This window comes from Puma concolor, chromosome A1 (genome assembly GCF_028749965.1).
Source record: "Puma concolor isolate L17-30 chromosome A1, mPumCon1.1.hap2, whole genome shotgun sequence".
Lineage (NCBI taxonomy): Eukaryota > Metazoa > Chordata > Mammalia > Carnivora > Felidae > Puma > Puma concolor.
In genome coordinates, this window is record NC_141667.1 from 89,629,210 (window position 1) to 89,646,489 (window position 17,280).

The following is a 17,280-nucleotide window of genomic DNA, read 5'->3' on the forward strand; positions in this document are numbered from 1 at the left end:
GATTCTTCCCTAGGTCAGTGTGGTCCTGGCAGATAATTAGAGATGTGAGGAACTCTAAGTTGAATGAATAAAGTCCGGGTCGAGACAAGATTGAAGGTAATGTTTCCAAGTGATTGGATCTCCATTATTTATCATTGGAGCCTCTTTACTTGTCCATAATCCTTTCTATTTATGAAAGTTTGTGACTTCCAGATAATATCAAAAAAATACTTTTTCCTAGGGAAGTTTAGACAGGATTGAGTAAAATGTTGGCATAAGGACAGCTATTACTACAGTGATTACTACTGCAAGAGGTGGGGTAGTAAAAAAAACATTTGTCAATCAAACAGAAGCTCTCTCAGATGACATGAAATACTCTTTGGGGAAACGCTGAATATTGGCTTGGCTTCCTGGTTCTGTCAATGCATGGGGTAACCCTGTCAGGTCTCTGAATTTCTGACAATCTCTGTCCAAGCAGAGACTGTATGGTTAGTATTTTGCTAACTCCAGTGTGGTTCACATATTACCTCCACAGAGTCCCTCAGACTTTCTCCACCCTCCACTATCCATTTCACAACCACCTCCCCAGCCCCACCCATTCCTTCCACCCCAGCAAAACCTAATCTACTAGGGACATTACTAGATTCTGTTTAAACTCTGTGCAGTAGCTTTGTAGGGCTGCCATAACAAACTGCCACAGACTGGTGACTTAAAACAACCGAAATTTATTATTTTATAGTTCCAAGGCCAGAAGTCTGAAGTCAAGATGTTAGCAGGGCTGTACTTCTACTGAAGGTCTAGGATAAAACCTGGTTTTTGTTTCTTCTAGCTTCTGCTGGCTGTCACCATTCCTTCACTTGTGGCCACACTACTCCAACCTTAGCCTCCATGGTCACATGGCCACCTCTTCTCTGTGTCTTCTCCTCTGTCTGTCACATAAGGATACTTGTCATTGAACTTATGGCCGGGCAGATAATCCAGGGTGATTTACCTCCTCATCTCAAGATCTTTAACTTAGTTATGTCTGCAAAAGTCCCTTTTCCCAAAGAAGGTAACATTCACAGCTTCCACAGATGTACGACGTGGACATCTTTTTGGGTGCCACCATTCAACCTACTATATCTTGCTTAAGGATACATTTTTTTCCCCTTTGTCTTTCAAGCTGTACCTCTTGAAGCTTTGAAGAAATTCAAGAGGCCTGTTCTTTTTTTTTTTTTTTTTTATCACCTTAGCTTTTAAGACTTATGTCTTCACTTTAAGCACTTCTTTGGAAAATTCAATCTATTCCTTTGTTTCAGTTGCTTTCTTTTGGGATTCCCCCTTCCCTGGGCACTAATGGGAGGGAGTATCACCAAGTCAAAAAGCAAATCATTCCAGGTTTTAGATTTCTACTTCTTACCCTGAAGGCAGATATTTGTCCATGTTTCAAATAGGTGAATAATATTAATAAGTTGCTATTTATTGTCACTGCTCTAAGCCTAGCTTAGTTGTGTTTTGAATGTGTTACTTCCATTATTCAGAATAATGCTATGAAAAAGATATGGTTTTCTCCATTTTACAGAAAATGGAGGGGAAAAGGGGGAAAAGGAGACCCAGGGTCACATAACTACAAAGTGTTGAAACAGAGAATTAAACTCAGATTTGTCTGACCCCACAAACACACATAATTCTTTCTACTGTGTCCACCTACTTCTCATGTTTCCTTTGTAGAGAATGAAGCAAAATATTATTAGGGAGTTCTGCTTTCTGTCAGCTGTAACCTTACACCAGAAGCTGCAAGTGGGCTTTTCCCTTCCTTGATCATCTTTTGGCTCTGGATAGAATTTTAAAAAGCCCATTCTTTGTCCTTTCTTAGCATTTTTTTGCAAGTCTCACCTCATTTGGGGGCTTCAGTTTCCTTGACACTATTCTTTTGGGCCCATGTTACCTTCTTATAATTATCCTTGGTATGTGGTTGCTTTCTCCCAAGGTTTCTGTCACTTCCAATTAGCCAGGCAATTCCTCCTTGTTGGTCAGAATTAGGTTCCCCAGTTGCTCTGCTGGGACATCAAATCATGAGAAAGGCAAATCAAAAACTTGTCAGATGTTTTGCTTTTAGCTCAATGAAACTTTTAAAAGGTATCCAGTTATTTAAACTTTCTTTTTTGATTGGTGCACTGCTACAGGTATTGACAAATTAGTATACTGTAGGGCACTGAGGTATCAATAATGAATTCTTTTATAAATAATTACATGTGGCAGTACATATTTGGAACCAGTTTTAAACCTCTGAAATAAAACATTCTAAAGCAGTTCCAAGCTCCCCATATACACCTGATTATTCTAACACTTTCCTGTTTCTAATCCCCCGCTCAAGTTCACCACATGGAGAAATGTATACATATATATTTTTATTTCTAATAAACTAATGCTTTGTGTATCTTATTTTTCATGTAACCCCAAAGCAGAAAGTGGGAGGTGGGGTGAAGAATATGAACTTTCTGCAATAAAATATATGTCAGGAAGTCTATGAACTAAAGTCATAACACAGAGGGCTGTGAATTTCAATGAAAAAATAGTATACCTTAAGTTTTGCTAACCTTTAAGTGAAACTTAGAATTTCTTCCAATTGTAACATAGGCAATAAACCATAGTGTTATTAGAAGCAATGGTGGCTTTTTCACCAATAAAATCACAGATATTTTCCTATCATGTTACTATAGTCAGATAGGATAGTTACAGTTGCATACTGTAGTAGAAATCTCAAGATACTATTGGTGTTTCCTATTTTTATTATTACTATTATTATTATTATTTTTGGTGTTCACTTCTTTTTTTTTTCAACGTTTTTATTTATTTTTGGGACAGAGAGAGACAGCGCATAAACGGGGGAGGGGCAGAAAGAGAGGGAGACACAGAATCGGAAACAGGCTCCAGGCTCTGAGCCATCAGCCCAGAGCCCGACGCGGGGCTCAAACTCATGGACAGCAAGATCCTGACCTGGCTGAAGTCGGACGCTTAACCGACTGTGCCACCCAGGCGCCCCTGGTGTTCACTTCTTTTAAATTACAGACATTATTAGACCCTCTGCTAGGATTTGTTCTAAGGTGCATTAATAAAGAAGTACATGTACAGTACACTTTTGTTGAATATCTTGATTAGTGTATTTTTGTATAATTTATTTCATTAATGATTGTATGCATATATTATGTTTTTTTAAAATTTTTTTTTAACTTTATTTTTGTGACAGAGAGAGACAGAGCATGAACAGGGGAGGGGCAGAGAGAGAGGGAGACACAGAATCTGAAACAGGATCCAGGCTCCAAGCTGTCAGCACAGAGCCTGACACGGGGCTCGAACTCACAGACCGTGAGATCATGACCTGAGCCAAAGTCAGACGCTTAACCGACCGAGCCACCCAGGCACCCCATATATGATATGTTTAAAAACATGATTCTAAAAAGGCTTTATAGGCTTCACCAGACTGCCAAAGGGATCCATGGCACAAAAAAGGTTAAGAATATCTGTTATGGACTCTGGCATTGTGGTTAAGAGCGTGTAGTTTGGTATCAAATTGCTTGGGTTCAAATTTTGCTGTGACTTACAGTATAAATTTGGCTAAGTTAGATATACTTTTTTTTTTGCCTCAGACTCTTCATGTGTAAGATAGAGGTAATACTTACCTAAAAGTCTTGTTATAAAAATGAAGTAATATCTACAAAGCCCTTAACATGATGCCAGGCACACAGTATGTTCTTTATCTCCATATCCATCCAGATAATAAGGTTTCATTCAAATCCTATTTATATTTATCCTGTATACAGGTATTGTTTTTTTTTTGTTTGTTTTGTTTTGTTTTTTTTTTTTACTGTGTTGTCACTGGCTAAAATTTAAAATTATATTATTGGGGCGCCTGGGTGGCGCAGTCGGTTAAGCGTCCGACTTCAGCCAGGTCACGATCTCGCGGTCCGTGAGTTCGAGCCCCGCGTCGGGCTCTGGGCGGATGGCTCAGAGCCTGGAGCCTGTTTCTGATTCTGTGTCTCCCTCTCTCTCTGCCCCTCCCCCGTTCATGATCTGTCTCTCTCTGTCCCAAAAAAATACATAAACGTTAAAAAAAATTTTTTTTTAAATAAAAAATAAAATTATATTATTAAATATTGACAAGTTTCAAATGAATATTTATAAAATACATGTATGACATTAGGAAGAAGGATATAATGAGGATCCATATGCCCTCCATCCAGATTAAAGGGGAAAAAGTTGCTTTAGAAAGGATGAATATATAATTTATGATGTAAACCAGAACACATTTGAGAGTAAGAGTGCTATTAATTATAACACCAAGAAAATAGGTAAACCAGGTCTGTTCTGGCTAAACCAAAATGTAAAATCAAACTATTCTTGTATGCCCCTTCCTTATCCCAATCCCTCCTTCTGCAGCTAGAAAAAAAAATCACTATTTTGATTTTGTGGTTATCATTCACTTTATTTATAGATTTATGTCATGTGTTTGTACTCTTAAACAATATATTGTTTACTTTTATTGGTTCTTTAATTTATAGAAATGGAATCCTACTTTAATATTGTTTTGTGAATTGCTTTTTTGCTCAACATTGTTAGAGATTCTTCCATGTCTATGGATTTGTAATGCATTTTTTCCCACTGTTATATTCTACTGAATGAATCTACACAATGTATTTAACCATTCTATTGTTGATGGACAGGTGGACTGTTTCCAGTTTTTACTTTATAAATAATACTGTTAAGAATTTTCTTGCTCATATATCCTAGAACACCTCTCCTGGACCACAAAAGATACACATCTTCAAGTTTACTAGTTAATGCCAAATTGTTTTCCAAATTGATTATGTCAACTTATACTCCAGCCAGCAATGTATAAGTGTTCTGGGATATTGTCAGACTTTAAAATTTTTGCTTATGTGGCAGGTGTGAATTTGTATTTCCTTGTGTCTGAGCATCTCTTCAGGTTTCCTGTTCTATGAATTGCCTATTTGGGGCGGTGGGGTGTGGTGTACAGTATTATTTTTTAACTAAGTTGTGTTGGTTCTTTATACAATCTGAATAGTAATCCTTTTGTTAGTAATATGGGTTGTACAGATTTTCTCCCAGTTTATGGCTTGTCTTCTGCTCTCCTTCTGATGTCTGGTTATTTGTTTTTTGTTTTTTGGCTTATTACAGAAAATGTTAAAACATATAGGAGTATGCAGAATAGAATAATAAGCTTCCTTTTACCTGTTATCCAGCTTCAACTCCTATCAACTCATAGCCAATCTTGCTTCATTCATACCACTGTCCACTTTCCCCATTTCTCATTATTTTGAAGCATATCCCACACATTATATCATTATATCTCTAAATATTGTATCTCTAAATATGTATCTCTAAAAGATAAAATGTCTTTAAAAATACTACTAGAACATACCAAATTCTTTTTAATTCCATAATATCATAAAATATTCAGTAAGCATTCAAATTTCTAATTACCACAAAAATTTTTTTAAGTTTGTTTGAATCATGATCCAGGCAAAGTTCTGTGGTAGGTAGACTCCAAAATAACATGCAATGACTCCCATTCCCTGGTGTGCACACCCTTGCATAATTCCCTCTCACACTGTATCTTGGTTTTATGTGGGAACAACCTGTTGGTCACATATCTGTATGATGGTATGTCACTTTTGAGGCTGGCTCAAAAGAGACATAAAAGCCATGGTAGTCTCTGCCTCTCTGTCTTGAATTACTTGCTTTAGGGGAAACCAGACAGCTCTTTGGTGTGGTGAGGCACAAGCAATAAGCAAAAGAACTGAGGCAATTTGTCAAAAGCCACAAGAGTAAGCCATCTTGGAAGTGAATTCTCTAGCACCAGGTAAACCATCAGATGATTGTAGCCCCTGCTGACAGCTTGACTGCTGCTTCACAAGACACCCTGAGCTAGAACCATTCTGCTAAGTTGCTTCTGGATTTCTGACCCTCAGATGCTGCATGAGATAAGAAATATTTGTTGCTTTAATTATTATGTTTTGAGGTAGTTTTTTTTTTATGAAGGAATGAAAATTAATAAAGATTTTTGTACCTGGAAATGAGGTACTGACATAACAAATACCTAAAACAGGAGAGTGATGTTGGAAGCGGTGGTGGGCAGGACGTGGAAGAACTTGGAGGAGAGTGTTAGTGAAAGTTTGAAAAGTCTCGAAGAAATTTATTTACAGATGCTTGGTAACTTTGAGGAGGTGGCAGATGAGGTCTTAACAGATTAGAAAAGTCTTATTAAAATTGGAGTAAAGTGGCAGAAAGTTTAGCAAGTTTGCCAGCTATAGTTATATGCAAAGTAAAAAATATGCCTAATGAACTGGAGATTTCCAGCCAGAATGTTAAAGATGTCACGTGGTTTCCTTTTGTTTACTGTAAAATGAGAGACAGGGGAGGTAAGTTAGAGGAAGGACAGAACTTACAGATTTGAGGATTCTCAGCCTCTCCAGGTGATGAGTGATGTTAAAAGTAGAAAATGGCTGTGAACAAAGAACAGTTCCAGGGACTAACAGGAAAATATGAAGTTGAGGGTGTAGAGGGTAGAGCCCTTTAGATGTCAGAAAGATATTAATGTGGTACCTCAGAGTAATTTCATACAGACCCAAAGGATGTGCCTCACAGAACTTCTCAAATCAAATTACAGGGATTCTAAGTTTAAGGGTGTGGTATATCAAAAAGCCAAGGTAGAGAAGGGTTTATATAGAGTTATGGGTGTCACTTTGTCTAATGGCATGAACTCAACTAAAATTCACAGGATGCCCACAGAGTTTATAGGAGAATTATTAGCAAAATATACTTTTATAAAGAGACATAAAAAAATATCTATTTATTTTGAGGGGGGAGGGGCAGAGAGAGAGAGACAGAGACAGAGACAGAGAGTCCTAAGCAGGCTCCATGCTGTCAGCCAGGGACCTGAATGCAGGGCTTGAACTCATAAGCCGAAAGATCATGACCTGAACCTAAATCAAGAGTCAGAGGCTTAACCAACTGAGCTCCCCAGGCATCCCTACAAGAGACTTTTCAGGGGGAATTATATTACCAGGCTATTTGCCAGCCTGGATTGAAAGGAAGAGAATACCAAATGAAAAGAGGTTTTTGGACATCCAACTTTTTACAGGCAGAAAGCAAGCAGACAACTACTATAGAGCTAGAAACATGGGAAAGGAAGGATAACTTCGCAAGTGGATCCAAGAGATCAGAAGGCAGAGTGAAGATCCACAGAAAAATTACTCTCAGGCTGTGAATCTTAATCAAGAAACTGCCAACTTGTTCCCAGGTGGATTTTAGGATTTCTGTCAACCTGTATGCTCATTTCCCCTGCCTTTTAAATACACACATCTATAATGGTTATCCTATCTATTTTACATTAGGTTGTGGAGGCAGACACTGTATGTGTCTCTAGTTTACAGGTCCTCAGATCAAGAGGAACTCCATTTAAGGAGTTGTGCTTGAGGAAGTATACCTGAAAAGCCTCATCCACACCTGAACTTGATTTATATTTCTAAGATTTGAGCGAATGCTGTAAAAGGATGTAAGTTTTCAGGAATTTTGGGAGAGGATGAGTGTATTTTGAATATTGGAAGAATGAATCTTTGGAGCCCAAATTATGTTAGTTCCCTCCAACACTGCAGCAGGGATCATCACCTATAGAATATAGGAGAAATAATGATATATCATTTGGATTTGGATCACATGCTCTGGGAAAAGCCAGGTGCCATGTTGTGAGGACACTCAGGCAGCCCTGTGAGTGAGCCATCTTGGAAGTGAGTCTTCTATCACCAGTCAAGTCTTCAGAAGATGACAGTTCGTGGGTGTCTGGGGGGGCTCAGTCAGTTAACCATCCAACTTCAGCTCAGGTCATGCAAGTCCCACAATGAGCTCCACACTGACAGTTTGGAGCCTGTTTGGGATTCTCGGTCTCTCCCTCTCTCTCTGCCCCTCCCCTTCTTGTGCTCTCTCTCCCTCTCTCTTACACAATGAATAAATAAAAACTTTAAATAAAAGGAACCTCAAAATGGCAATTTTCTAATTCTATCATTCTTCATTCATTAATATATGTATATAGAGAAACTTCACCTCACTTACTATTTGGTTACCTGTGGTACAATCCACATAGAAAAGGCAGGACAGATCCTTGATTAATTTTATACACACGCTTTTTCTTTTTTTTAATTGGTTTTCAGAACAATGAATTGATTTGAGAGCATCCTCCAATGTTGACGAAGTGGATGTTTTTTGTTAGTTTAGCTATCATCATGAACTGGTGAATTTATTTTTTTTCTTTTTTTTTTTCAACTTTTTTTTTTTTTTTTTTTTTTTTTTTATTTTTGGGACAGAGAGAGACAGAGCATGAACGGGGAAGGGGCAGAGAGAGAGGGAGACACAGAATGGGAAGCAGGCTCCAGGCTCTGAGCCATCAGCCCAGAGCCCGAGGCGGGGCTCGAACTCACGGACCGCGAGATCGTCACCTGGCTGAAGTCGGACGCTTAACCAACTGCGCCACCCAGGCGCCCCATCATGAACTTGTGAATTTAAAGACATTTGATAATTTGCTGTTCCAATCGATTGCATTTGATATGTTCCAACCTGTGCTCAGGGGCATTTCAGAATTTCTGTAATCCTATGTGTCCTTATTGACAGTCAAATTGTCCATCTTTGGCCAGTGGGATGCTTTTTAGTATCTCCTGAATCCATTTGACATGATTCTAGGAGAGCTTACTTGCTATCTTGCAAAACAAAATATTCCAGGCTCATCTTCTACATTTCCTGTGCCTAACTAAAATCACCTGCTACTCCAAGAGCTTATAGTGTCTTTTAAACAGAGGTGTTTTTTTTTTTTTAATGCATTTGAATATAACTTTTTTCTTTATTGAGTATGCATTTCCCTACCATAAGATCATAAAGATAATCTTGCTGGGGCGCCTGGGTGGCGCAGTCGGTTAAGCCTCCGACTTCAGCCAGGTCACGATCTCGCGGTCCGTGAGTTCGAGCCCCGCGTCAGGCTCTGGGCTGATGGCTCAGAGCCTGGAGCCTGTTTCCGATTCTGTGTCTCCCTCTCTCTCTGCCCCTCCCCCGTTCATGCTCTGTCTCTCTCTGTCCCAAAAATAAATAAACGTTGAAAAAAAAATTAAAAAAAAAAAAAGATAATCTTGCTATCTTATCTTCTGAAGGTTTAATGGTTTACCTTTCACATTTAAATTTTAATTCACCTTGAACTGATTTTTCTGTTTGGTGTTAAATAAGGAGTTCCAATTTCATTTTCCTCCATATAGATATCCAGCACCATTCAATGAATTGATCTTGCTTTTCCTGCTGGCCCACAATGCCATCTGTCTTAAATCCAGATTCCTTATAAGAGTGCATGTATTTCTAGACTTGTGTTCCAATATAAATCATTATTTCCATCCCTAAGGAAGTATCACACTGTCCTAATTACTATAACTTTAACAGATTTATTGAGATATAATTCACATACCATACAATTCACCCATTTAAAGTAGAAGATGGGATGCTTTTTAGGATATTCACAGATGTGTGCAACTATCACCATAGTCAATTTTAGAACATTTTCATTACCTCAAAAAGAAACCCCATTTCCTTTAGCTCTTACTACCTTGTGCTCCCATCTCCCTAAACCTCACCATGCCTAAGCAACTACTAATCTACTGTCTCTATAGATTTCCTATTGCAGAATGTAATATGAATAGAATCATATAATGTGGTCTCTTGTGACTGGCTTCTTTCACTTAACATATTTGCAATGTTCATCCTTGTTACAGCAGGTATCACTACTTCATTTCTTTTTTATAGCCAAATAATATTCCACTGTATGGATATACCACATTTGGTTATCCTTTGGTCAGCTGATAGACACTTGTGTTGTTTCTACCTTTTGGCTTTTATGAACACCTAATTGGTATAATCTTACAATTCTTTCTGTCCGACAAGTTAACTCTCTCCATCTCAAATCTTTCGCTCCTGGAGTATCTTGAAATTCATGATCCCTTGCTCTTTCACAGAAACTTCAGAACTAGCTTGTCAAGTTTCTGGAAAAACTAAGCTGGGATTTTTATTGCAATTGCTTTCTTTGCAGGGGAGATTTGCCATCTTACTCTAGGCTCTAAATACTTGAATGTAATTTTTTTCTTATCAGACATTCTTTAATGTCTTTCAGTAATCTTTTGTGATTTTTTTCTCTTAAAGGAAAAATAATCTTAATTTACTCCTATATAACTTGTATTTTCAAAATGATATGGTAAATGGTATTTTTAAAAATAATTTCTAACAGTTTATATCTGCTAGACAGGAATGCAGTTCACTTTTGTATATTAATATTATATACAGAATCGTAAAACTCTTAAAATTTATCTGTAAATTGTTTCTTCAATCTTTTATTTTTTATTTGTTTTAACTGTCATACAATGCTAGCTGGGATCTCTAATATGGTACTTATTCCTGACTCTAAGGGACTGTTTAAAAATTTTCATTGTTAAATATATATGTTGTAGGTTTTATTGACTTAAGGAAGTTCTGGGGTGCCTGAGTGGCTCAGTTGGTTAAGTGTCTGACTTCATCTCAGGTCATGATCTCATGGCTCATGAGTTCGAGCCCCACATTGGGCTCTAGGCTCTGTGCTGACAGCTCGGAGCCTGAAGTCTTCTTTGGATTCTAAAAAATTAAAAAATTCTGCAAAACTCCAATTTGGCAAAAGGTTTTATCCATGTCTGTGTTAATTTTTTCAAAGGCTTTTTCTGGGCAACATGTTTTCTTTTTTGAAAAATTTCTACTGATTCAATCTCTTACATAGTAATCAGAGCATTCATATTTTCTATTTCTTCTTGAATAACTTTTGAGAAGTTACATTTTTCTAGAAAATGTCTACTTCACTTATATTTTCCCACTTGTTATAATAAAATTGTTCATGATATCTCCTCAATCTCTATAGCATAATGTCCTCATTTTTGTTTCTAATATTCTTTGTGTCTGCTTTCTTTCTTAGGTAATCTTGTCAAAGATTTGTCAATATTATTATTAAAAGGTGAAACTTCTGACTTTGTTGCCTCTCTATATTATTTGCTTTTTGTTTAATTCATTAATTTTATTTCCATTATTCTTTCCCTAATCTCTCAGGTTTAGGACAGATTATTAGATCTCTAATTTTCAGTTTTACTTTAATATTTAAAATTACCAATTTCCTTGTAAGTACTGTTTTAGCTGCATTCTGTAAGTGTTGATTATGCAGTATTCCTGTCATTGTTCAGTTCTGAATATGTATTTTCTATTTTACATTTCATTTTCTATCGTTTGTTCTTTATTTGAATGATTCATCTTACATGGAAATGAATTTATTTTCCAAATGTTTCCTAAATTTCTATTAATTTCTATAAAATTAATTATACTGATTAGAAACTGTTATCTAATAATACCAATTCTTTGAAAATTTAAAAGACTTTTTATGATTACATTTTGTAAATTGTTCACGTGTACTTAAAGTATTTTTTATTTCTATTTTTCTGCAATGATGGACTTGGTAATTTAGAATAGCCCTTCTTGTGAAAATAACTAGAAAAGCTGGACAAAATAGAAAACAAACACCTGAAGTCATTAGAGAACTAATGGAAAAATCCAGTGGAAAATTCAGAAGGAAAAAAGAGTTGTTGAATCAAGCATTAATGACAGCTTTTCCCCTGGGATATCTGCTGATCCCAGAGAAGATGGCTAAGAAGCTCGAACAGAACTTCTGACTAAATTATGGAGTTAAGAAGACAAAAATTGGAGTTCATGGCCTGCTCTGGTAAACTCTACAGGCTTCAAGTTGAGACATCAAAGGTCTATACCCTGGGGAAAAGTATGAGCTAGAAGGAGATATGCTCAGAGTCCAATCACCTCAATCACTGACTCAAGTGATTTTAGCTTACTAGTGCTCAAAACCCCTGCCAGGAGACACAAATCCTTTCTGCAAAAAATATCATTTCAGGGCTAAAAGTATAATTTCTTCACACAGTAGTTCTGGTATTCAATCCAAAAGTAACAACATAACTTAACAAAATATTATAAATAAAAATAAGCACAAATAAAAAAATAGCATAAGTAATATAAAATAAAAAAAATGTAAGAGATGGGCGCCTGGCTGGCTCAATTGGAAGAGCATGAGACTCTTGTTCTTGGGTTATGAGTTCAAGCCCCAGGTTAGGTGTACAGATTACTTAAGTAAATAAATAGTTAAACTTAAAAAAAAAAATGTAAGAGACCTATAGGTAAATAAGATAAATTTGGTAAAAAACCACAAGAAAAAACAAAGGAGCTTCAGATAATAGCAGACCCCAAAATTACTAGACACAGGTTTTAAAATGATTTATGCTTAATGTGTTTGAGAAAATAAAAGATCCGATTGAGGTAGATAACTAGACAGATAACTAGAAACCATAAAACAGAAACAAACAGAAATGACCAAAATGACAACCAAAAAAGTAACAACTGAAATAAATGCTTCAACAGGTATGTTTGACAGGAGATTAGAGACTTCAAAAGAAAACCATGAACTCAAAGAAAGGTAAGAATTATCTAGAATGAACCATCAGAGACAAATGAATGGATACATAAAGGATAATATAAAATGATCTATTATACATTTGAGTGCCAGAAGGAGAGAAGGGGGACAGGATGGGGGAGAAGCAGTATCTGATAAAAGCTGAGAATTTTCCGAAAGAGAATAAGAACATCATATCCCAGATTCGAGAAGCATTACAAACTTCAAAAAGAAAACCAACAAAACCCAAAACATTTAGTTACATCGTAATCAAACTGCTTCAAATTTAAGACAAACATCTTAAAAGCAGCCAGAGAAAAAAGATTACTTTTAAAGGGACAAAAATAAAACTGACATTATTTCTCAAAAAAAATTATGGGAGCCAAAAGCAATGGAATATATCTTCAAAATGATAAAATAGCTGTTAATTCAGTGAAAATATTCTTTGAAAATGAAGGTGAAGTAAATGGTTTAAGGATACAAAAATTGAATTTATCACCAGCAGACATTTACAAAAGGAAATACTAAAGCATGTTCTTCAGGAATAAGAAATATGATCCCAGACAGAAGCTCAGAAATTCAAGGAGTCATAAAGCACATAGACAAAGTAAATGTTTGAGTAAATATAAATGCACAGTAACTGTATAAAAATGTTGTCTTGAGGAATTTAGGACATTAAGTATACACAATGTATATAACATGAAGTGGGGTGGTAAGTAAAGCTGATGTGTTCTCAGGTCCTTGTATCATCCAGGAAGAGGTATAATACAACCTAATAAAAGAATATATAGCTCTCAAGTTCATGGGGCAGGAGAAACAGAATAATTAAAAAATAATCTTAAAGAATGCAAAAAAAGGCAAAACCAACATAGGACAAATAAAGAACAAATAATATCATAATAGATTCAAATCAAGCATATTAGTAACTATGTTACACATAAATGGATTAAACACTTCAATTAACAAAATATTATCAAAATAGATTTAAAAAATCTATTCTTTCATACCACTCCTCAGAGTAAAATGCCTTTCCCATCATACTCAGAATAAAATCCAAACCCTTTCCTGGCTTTCAATGCTAATACAATTTAACCCTTTTATACCCCCCAAACTTATTCTTTTCTTAGTCACTATACTCCAAAAAGGTAGGCTTCTTTGATTCCTGAAACATTCCAAATTAGTTCCTGCCTTAAGGTTTGCCATTATTGCCCTAGCTGCAAGCATGGTTTCCTCAATTTTTGCAAAAGTGGATATTCCCGTCAAATAGGAGCTTAAGTGGCATTTTCTTAGAAGCTTTCCTTCCTCACGTGATCTAAAATAGTCATCTATTTTAATTTCCTGACTACCACTGTTAACTATCTTATATTCTTATTTATGGTCAATTATCACTAAAATGTAAATTCTTTCATAGTAGGGACTATGAGAGAGAGAGAGAGTGTGAGTGGGGCAAGGGCAGAGAGAGAGGGAGACACAAAATCTGAAGCAGACTCCAGGCTCTGAACTGTCAGCACACAGCCCAACTCGGGGCTCGAACTCATGAAACACGAGATCACGACCTAAGCCGAAGTCAGATGCTTAACTGACTGAGCCACCCAGGTGCCCTGCAGTATACTTCTGAAGAGCATGTTATTTTGTTTTTCCCAAATGAGGAAGATGAGAATTATATGGAGGTTACAAAGCATACTTTTGAGAAAGAAATAAGCCCCTTTCATCCATTCTTAAATAAAAGAAAATAAAATTTTAAAAATTACACCCTTACAGAAAGGTTTTAAGGGTAATTCCAGGAATGGTGATTGATATACTTTGGTTACTTTTTTACTCTTTGTTCTATGTTTAGGATTTTCTTTTTCACATCAAAGCAATCTTACTGGTCATAATTTTGCAGCTTGCTTTTAACTTGGAAAAGAAACACTTCCCATTAGAAAGACTAGTCTAGGGGACCCTGGGTGGCTCAGTTGGTTAAGCCTCCGACTTTGGCTCACATCATGATCTCCCAGTTTGTGAGGTAGAGCCCTGCGTTGGGCTCTATGCTGACAGCTCAGTGCCTGGCACCTGCTTCAGATTCTGTGTCTGGCTCTGCCCCTCCCCCACTCACACTCTCTTTCTCTAAAAAAAAAAAAGATTAAATAAACATTAGAAAGACTAATCTACTTTTAAAAAATAGCTATATTTCACTAAGTATACATGATAGCATTTGACTCATCTCTAATTGCTAACTACTGTTTCTAATTTTTTATCATTATAAGTATTGCTACCACGAATACTTTTGTTCATAAAGCATTTTAAGAGTAATGTAACTAAAGTGATTTTTGTCCACAACATTCATTTAAATGGTATTTCTTAAGGGGAAGGAGGTGGTCAACACAAAAAGGTCTCAGCTTTCTAGGTATTTATGTCTAATTAGGAAAACAATATACTATAGTAATTTGGGGGGAAATTACAAAGGCACCTTGTAATAAAGGACATAATAATCCTATTTATTAAAGCAAAGAAAAAGCAATTTTAATTTCTCAGAAGAGGAGCTAATCAGGAAAACATTTTGTGAACAATATGGAGCTGGTCTTTGAAACAGTGATAGGTCTTAATGGTTGAAAATGTTCCAGGTCATTGTGGGTGTTGAAGGAGGAAGTAACTTTTCTGCTGTTCTTAAGTTATTTGAGAACAGTTCTCACTCAGGACATTGCAACTTTTAATAAAACAAACAAACAAATAAGCCTTAACAATAAGCAACCAAGACTTGGATCAAAGATTAGACTAATTCCCTTGCCAAGAGTACTGAATTTCTTCCTAATCTTCCTTATCCACGTTTTATTTCCTTTCATAATTTTCCCCTTTCTTTTTATCTGTCAAAGACTCTCATCTATTTTAAAGAATGGAAATAGGTAAATCCCTCTACTTCAACACATGTAACCAATACAAAACACTGTAATTATTTGTGGGATAAAAAAGACAGGGAGATGCTGCCTTTAAACATATATGGTATGCATTTTAATCTTTAGAAAACATTACGTATAACAGATTTTTCACACTGTAAAAGAAATTAGAATATTAAAGGATATTAATCAAGGGTTATTTATCAAATTGTCAAATACCAAATAAGGAACATAGAACTCCATGATCTATTAAAAATGATAAGCAGATAACGAATACTGACTGTGATTTCCTCTCGTGGTTTTACTCTGGCAGGAATAGATTCCATCCTGATAATAATTCCAGTCTTACTGTCACATAGGAGGAGATGCTCTGTGAACCTCAATGAGGCTGCCAGGTTTAGGACGGATGTAAGAACCAAAGTGTCAGAAATGAAAGAGTAAGACTTCACAGGATGTGTTGTTACTGACAGACTGATAGCCAGTTTCCTTCTCCACCTTTTCTTCCTCAAGGATAGCAGCTGCTTCCCACAGATACACAAGCAGAACGACTCCAATCCTTCTCTACCACACTTATCATCTGCAGATGCCCTGGGGCTTGTCTATTTACAACCTTGTCCCTATAGAGCAGAGGTGGAACCCTCAGGGAAGTTCTGGATCCGTTAGCAGCCGGTCTGTCTCACAAACTATTTCTCAGCCCCACCCCACCTCCAGCTACTTCCAATGTTGGTGCTTACAATTCCTGTATCTTTATCACATTATTCATCCCCCTTCCACCCCCACCAAAAAAAGAAAATTTAAAGTGAAAACAACTCATACACTCTGTCTCTAGTGTCTCTAGGCCCCTTTTTCATATAAAGCATGCTTCTTTGGGGTGGCTCAGAAGTGGTTCCCATGGTCTTTCGACCATTTATAGCTTGGGTATCATGCTCTCCAGGTACATGTATAGCCACTCCTGCCTGCCCAACCTTCTTAAATTTCTTGTTAAGCTTCCTAGTTTATCTCCCAAGACCAGCTTTATAACAAAACTAGATACTGGCAAAAAGAGATCCTGTAAGTGAAATTGTAGATACAGTCACGTCTTAAACAAGGATCCCAAATTGTGAGATTAATTTCTGGGTTAAAGGTGCTCTGTATATCCACTTCAAGCCTGCCTCCAGTACCGTGGCTTACAGCCAAATAAAAAAAGGCACAGAGTTGCTGGGTACAGATTTTGGAAAAAAAACACAAATTAAGAGGTACACGGGAGTTTCACTTTTTCCCCAGCTGATGATATATATTTTTTAAAATAAAAGGAAACCGTCCACATTGGAATGTATTAAATAGGCAGAATTCTCCTCCTGGTTTCTCTGCTCTTGGTAGATGTTCTTCTGGCTTCAACTGGTATATATGAATAGTGAAGAAACATCTGAGGATCAAATTCCACTGCCCCGCGGAAGAGGAGCGCTGCAGGACGCACTAAAGCAGGTAGAAGAGATGACGGAGGGACAAACAGGTCTGTGGAGATCCGGAAAGTCTCCAGGAAGGGGCAGCCTGGAAAAGGAGAAGGTAAAAGAAAGCGCGTGGCTGAGTTCAGGCAATCACTGTTGTCTCAGCACGACCACGGCCTGTGATTTTTCTCCCTCACTAAATCCTCTGGGGTCAGTCCCCACCCCGTTCATCAACCTGCGCCTCCATCGCCTCCCCGGGCGAGGATGCGCTCCGGCCCAAACCACCCAACGTACCTCCGAAGCTCACGGTCGCAGCAACACCCCCCGCCCGCCCACCTACCTGTGCTGCGCCTGCGCCTCCCCCCCGCGCACTCTCAAGGTCAGCACCGCCCCCAGCCTCTAACCTAGCACCCACGGAAGTGGCATTAGAGGACGTCCTGCGTAT

General features: G+C 37.2%; 1 long non-coding RNA gene across 3 annotated transcripts; it reads right to left on the reverse strand.

Annotated features, from left to right (window-relative positions):
- Positions 1–684: 684 nt before the first annotated feature.
- On the reverse strand, positions 685–17,276 carry LOC147584299 (uncharacterized). Of its 3 annotated transcripts, XR_015248201.1 has the most exons (4): positions 17,176–17,276; positions 15,690–16,938; positions 1,907–2,015; positions 685–908 (listed from the first exon to the last, which is right to left on the reverse strand). It is a non-coding gene; the product is annotated as an uncharacterized LOC147584299 (long non-coding RNA). The 3 variants fall into 3 exon arrangements; XR_015248202.1 differs by lacking the exon at positions 685–908 and having other exon boundaries at positions 1,845–2,018; XR_015248199.1 differs by lacking the exons at positions 685–908; positions 1,907–2,015 and having other exon boundaries at positions 14,992–16,938.
- Between the last annotated feature and the right edge of the window lie 4 nt (positions 17,277–17,280).